This window comes from Pseudophryne corroboree, unplaced genomic scaffold (assembly GCF_028390025.1).
Source record: "Pseudophryne corroboree isolate aPseCor3 unplaced genomic scaffold, aPseCor3.hap2 scaffold_473, whole genome shotgun sequence".
Taxonomy (NCBI): Eukaryota; Metazoa; Chordata; class Amphibia; order Anura; family Myobatrachidae; genus Pseudophryne; species Pseudophryne corroboree.
Genome location: NW_026970085.1, coordinates 56461 through 62460, shown reverse-complemented (window position 1 = coordinate 62460; position 6000 = coordinate 56461).

Sequence of the window (6000 nt, the reverse complement as noted above, 5' to 3'; positions counted from 1 at the left end):
ATGCAATGTGAATATGTAATTTGTACCTTCCTATCTTAAAATGTATATAGTAGTGTATACACTAGAGGTCTTTCCGAACCCCCTAATCCTAACATTGTAATTTGCTTTAGGGCGCACCTCCAATTAGTCTAGTGTTTCGTATTTTCACATTAAATACTTTCTTGCATTGGTTGATTAAAGATTAGATCGTATATTTTTCTAGATATAGCTGTGCATAGTCTACAAGGCTACATGCTTCTCCCCTAACTAGAGATGTGCAGCGGGCATTTTTCGTGTTTCATGTTTTGGTTTTGGTTTCGGATCCGCAGTTGTGTTTTGGATACGGACGCGTTTTGGCAAAACCACCCTTTCGGGTTTTGGATTCGGGTGATTTTTTTTTAAAACCTCAAACAGCTAAAATCATAGAATTTGGGGGTAATTTTGATCCTATAGTATTAAGCTCAATAACCATAATTTCTACTCCTTTCCAGTCTATTCTGAACACCTCACACCTCCCAATATTATTTTTAGTCCTAAAATTTGCACCAAGGTCCCTGGATGACTAAGCTAAGCGACCCAAGTGGGCAGCACAAACACCTGGCCCATCTAGGAGTGGCACTGCAGTGTCAGACAGGATGGCACTTAAAAAAATAGCCCCAAACAGCACATGATGCAAAGATAAATAAAAAAAGAGGCGCAAGATGAAATTGTAGTGTGTCTCTCCTGCTCAGTGTCAGTTCTCAGTAGTATCCTCATCAGTGCTCAGTATCACTGCTCATTGTCTTGTGCTGCATTGTGGTGCTCAGTATACTAGAGTACATTACTAATAGTCCAGTGCTGCATCTTGCTGCTCAGTGTCAGTTCTAGTATCCTCATCAGTGCTCAGTATCACTGCTCATTGTTTTGTGCTGCATTGTGGTGCTCAGTATACTACAGAACATTACTAATAGTCCAGTGCTGCATCTGGCTGCTCAGTGTCAGTTCTAGTAATCTCATCAGTGCTCCGTATCACTGCTCATTGTCTTGTGGTGCTCAGTATACTACAGTACATTACTAATACTCCAGTGTCTTGTGCCGCATATGGCTGCTGTAGGGTGCTGTGGTAGTGTCCTGTCACTGTGCATATGTCATCATTCCAGTCACAGTGACATACCCTCCAACTGTACCTTTTTAATAGGTACAGTACCTTTTTTTCATGGTCTGTACCTATTTTTGGCTCTCCAAACTTCCATTGAAAGTATAGGAAAAGGGGCGTGACCACGCCCCCTTTACCCGTGACCACGCCCCTTTTTCTAATTTGTACCGATTTTTGTGTGTAAAATGTTGGAGGGTATGCAGTGATATCTGGTATCTATCTAGTGGTATCTAATTCCAGACATTACCACCGTCTAATTCCAGATATATTACTGGCATATAATTCCACACATTAAAAAATGGAGAACAAAAAGGTGGAGGGTAAAATAGGGAAAGATCAAGATCCACTTCCACCTAGTGCTGAAGCTGCTGCCACTAGTCAAGGCAGAGACAATTCAATGCCATCAACATTATGTAATGATTATACGATACATTATATATCATATCATTGTATGGTTGTAAAATACAACTTAAAAACTTTAATGAATAAATACATAAAGTAGCTTTTATGTAACCTTTTTAAACCTATTAGCATAGACCGAATCTCATCGTGTGTATAGGCCTTTAGTTCAACAACAGCATGGGACCAGTTAGTGTGTTTTGACCACTGCACAGCACCTGGTGTTATATAGTAAGCACCACTATGGCATAGTATACAGCATTATGGGCCTGATATGAGTGTAACCAGCGGTGATGTGGAATGCAGTAGGAGGTGCTGTTTAGTAAGCACCACTTCTATATTCACCATGCAGTATATTGTGTGAATATAGAAGTGTTGGCTGTGTTATGTATTAGAGTAATTATTGCAGCTCCCAGCTAAAATTGCAACAATGTAATTTAGTGACAAGCTGCAGAGATTAACCCTTTCTGTGGCTGCTGCACAACCTCTATTCATATCGCTGAATTCAATTAGGGAGATGTTCTCACCCCGCGAGCAAGCGCAGGTATATGCCACACTTATGGTAACATTGGATTTGCAGATATTTTCTTGCAGGGGTGTTTCTAAACAATTTGGCTTCAAATGCGTGCCCCCCGCCACCATTGGCATTAAAAATTGTGCCCCTCCCCCATATATATATATATATATAAAAAAAACGATATTTGCGTGAGCGCTCCGGATGGGATGGGGGGGCGTGACCTCGCAAAAATGGGTATGGTCTCCATAAAATGGGCGTAGCCTTGCAGGCAAAGACTACCTTACACCCCAGTTCTTGACCCTGCACCAACAGACCTCGGCCACCACAGGGAAAAAAAAAAGTACAGTAATTTCCACCATGTTAAGCCCCACACATTAATGCCCTTTGGAACATATTATGTCACTCACCACAATATCTGTGATACACTATGCCCTACAGTAAAGCTTCTAATTACTTTTACAAAAACTGCTCAATGCCAAGAGTTTCACGTGCTGGGTGTCATGCTCATTGCCAGGGGTTTCACTCTCTGGGTGTCATGCTCATTGCCAGGGGGAACGCAGTAGGAGGTGTTATATAGTAAGCACCACTATGGCATAGTATATAGCATTATATATATTGTGAGCACTGGTGATGTTGAGTGCAGTAGAGCTGCTGCTGGGTAATTACAATTGACTACAACCACCAATATATTCTGCTGCACTATATATATGCAAAGCTAATTCTGCTGGGTAATTACAACTGACTACAACCACCAATATATTCTGCTGCACTAAATCTATATTTGCAAAGCTAATTCTGCTGGGTAATTACAATTGACTACAACCACCAATATATTCTGCTGCACTATATCTATATATGCAAAGCTAATTCTGCTGAGTAATTACAATTGACTACAACCACCAATATATTCTGCTGCACTATATCTATATATGCAAAGCTAATTCTGCTGGGTAATGCAAATTGAAACATTATTGCATAGTATGTGATTTTGAAGTACTTTTTTAAAGTTTTGAATGATATAGACCCAGTTTAATCTTTGTGGAATGCCTGGTTGTTGTTTTTAAGGTAATTTATTGCCTGGCATTTGAGGGGGTGGGGTGTGGTTACAGATTTCAATTATTGGTTTCACTTGTAATAGTCTTCTACTTAAGTCCAATGGTGTAGGCTGTGCAAAGCCATTTGGCTGTGCATTTATTGATCTAAGCGTGCATTTTTATCAAAGCGTGATAAAATTGACACATAACAGCAGTGTTCAATCAGCGTTCAATCAAAGTGAAAAAGAAGGAAAACAGAAGCACACCAATCTAACAAAACAAAGAAAACTGAAGAACTAATAACAAATGTTAGTCACTTACTCCTCAGATCACTCACCTCCTGATTGTTGCATCTGATTACATAGCACAGAACTACCTTACTTGGACATTTCATAAACCATCCATTTCACCTACAAATGCCTGTATCTGTATTATTGTAATTTTGTTTTTTAAGCACAGCTGCACCAATGCAATTTTACCTGCAAACACTTAAAACATCTAACATAATTACCATTGCTTCTTAAACCTCTCACAATCCTTTCATTTCTTACACTCCAAATACTTTTCTGCACCCACTTTATCTACGCTTTTGACTCATTTCATACTAAATCTACACCCCTTGAGCCTACACTGCTTTTCTCACCTGCATTTCTGCAATTCTTCTGCTCGGATTGCCTTACAGTCTCCTCTCCTACTTCCACTTTCCCTCAACCTATTTACCTACTTAACACTATGTCAAGGTTTTCTTATACTTCCCACATCACTCAGTGTCTACCTAATAATGTATCTTTAGCCTTCCCCCCTAGTCTCCTCCACCTCCTCCTCTCTCCCCTCCTCTGTCTCCCCTCCATCCCTCTGTTTCCTTCCCCCACCTTTCCTGTTACCCCACTTTCATTCACCTCTGCCCCATGGTCCTGCTACCCCACAACTCAGCCCTGCTCCCTCTCTCCCTTCCCTGTCACCTCCCCACACCCCCATCCACATCACACTGACCTCCCTCCCTGCCCACCTCCTGCAGTTTCCCCTCCTAGCTCAGGCACCCGTACCATCACTACTCTCTCATCATCCCTGCCCTCAAAGTTAATCCCACCTCATCGCTACAGCAACCCTGAAAATCTAATTCACATCTCTCCCACAAACTCATACCCCCTATCCTGTGCCCTCTGGAATGCCAGATCTGTTTATAACAAACTGGTCCCCACTCATGACCTTTTCATTTCCAACTCCCTACACCTACTAGCCATTACTGAAACTTGGATTACGCCCTCTGACACTACTTCTGCTGCTGCTCTCTCTGCTGGGGGCCTTACATTCACACACACACCCCGACCTGGGGGTCGCCATGGGGGTGGTGTTGGGGTCCTTTTACCTTCTAGTATCGGCGTACGAGGTTACTTCCAGAAAATGTGGAGAAGATGATGATCATCAAAATGAATTATAATCAATTCCTCCGTGGAGACATTTACCAGCAATTGCCTCCAGAAAGTACACAGGGATCTGAGATGGTGGATTCCAGTGGGGACGAATTAATAATATGTGAGGGGGGCGATGTACACAGTGAAAGGGGTGAGGAATCGGAGGATGATGAGGTGGACATCTTGCCTCTGTAGAGCCAGTTTGTGCAAGGAGAGATTGATTGCTTCTTTTTTGGTGGGGGCCCAAACCAACCAGTCATTTCAGTCAGCCGTGTGGCAGACCCTGTTGCTGAAATGATGGGTTCGTCAATGTTTTTCTTTTCAATCTAAGCCCCTGCAGTTTTCTGTAAGAATCTGCTTCGCTATGATGATCAACAAGTCACAAGGGCAAACACTCAGGGCTGGAGGCGTAGATCTTAGGACCAGCTGCTACAAGCATGGCAAAGGTGTCACTATCATTGGTGACACCCAGAGAGGCAGCGAGGGAGATTGTAATGCAGTGCGCGCAGATAAGCAGCGCAACGGTAAAAAGGAGGCATGGTCTCATAGGTAGGGGTGTGGCCTGTTTTCCTGAATCTCCATTTTGTTGCTCCGGGTATCCCGGGGGTTGAGTGCTGCACCCGGGGACTAGTGTGTGAGTGGTGCTGGCTCCTGCACAGTGACAGAAACTGGGTGTTGCACGTAATGTTACAGTGAAACGCCCATATTCTGTCACTGAAGAGGAGCCGGCACTTTGGTGTCACCCCCCTTGGCGGGTGACACTCGGGTGTGGGCCGCAACCCCGTTGTGATGCCACTGACCCATGGGAAGCTTTACGTGGCTTACCCATGTGTTAGTAGCCCCAAGCATCTTTTGTGTTAGTCCCTGAAGAAAAACTTCAAATATTTACAAATACATTTTGTAATCAATGGGCCTAATTCAGTAAGGATTGCAAATTCTGCTAAGTTACAGAATTTGCAATCCTTTGGTTCGCATGCTGGGGCCACCCAGCATGCCGCCTCCCTTCTTGACCACGCTGAAATTGCAGTCTCAGCGCAGTTCAGCGTGATCATAAAAAATGGGTTAGCCTCCTGTTGGTGCAGACTGTATGTGTGCGCAGGAAGCCGCCACCATTTTTGTGATCGCAGCTGCTGTATGTGATGTCATGCAGCAGCTCTGACCACGCCTCCTGTTTCTCCGTTGCCGACCCCATTTTGTAGCCCTGCCCATGCACCGCTCCATCTCCGACTTGGAAATGGATTGTTGCTGACCCCCCCCCCCCCAGCACCGATTGACAGTCAGAAGCGATCGCATTATCTGCGGGGTGCCGCAGAAAATGCAGGCGCATGCGTATGCTCTTAGCAATTTTTGCAGTTGGATTGCTTATTGCGATTGCAATCCAACCTGAATCAGGCTCTATTACCTATCACAATGCACTGCGGGTAGTACAAAATGGGGTTAATATAAGAGAAAACCCCCCCAGAGCTGTGCTCCTTAACTGTCCCTGGTGGCTAGTGGAGCGGCTGCCCAGTAATCAGTGTC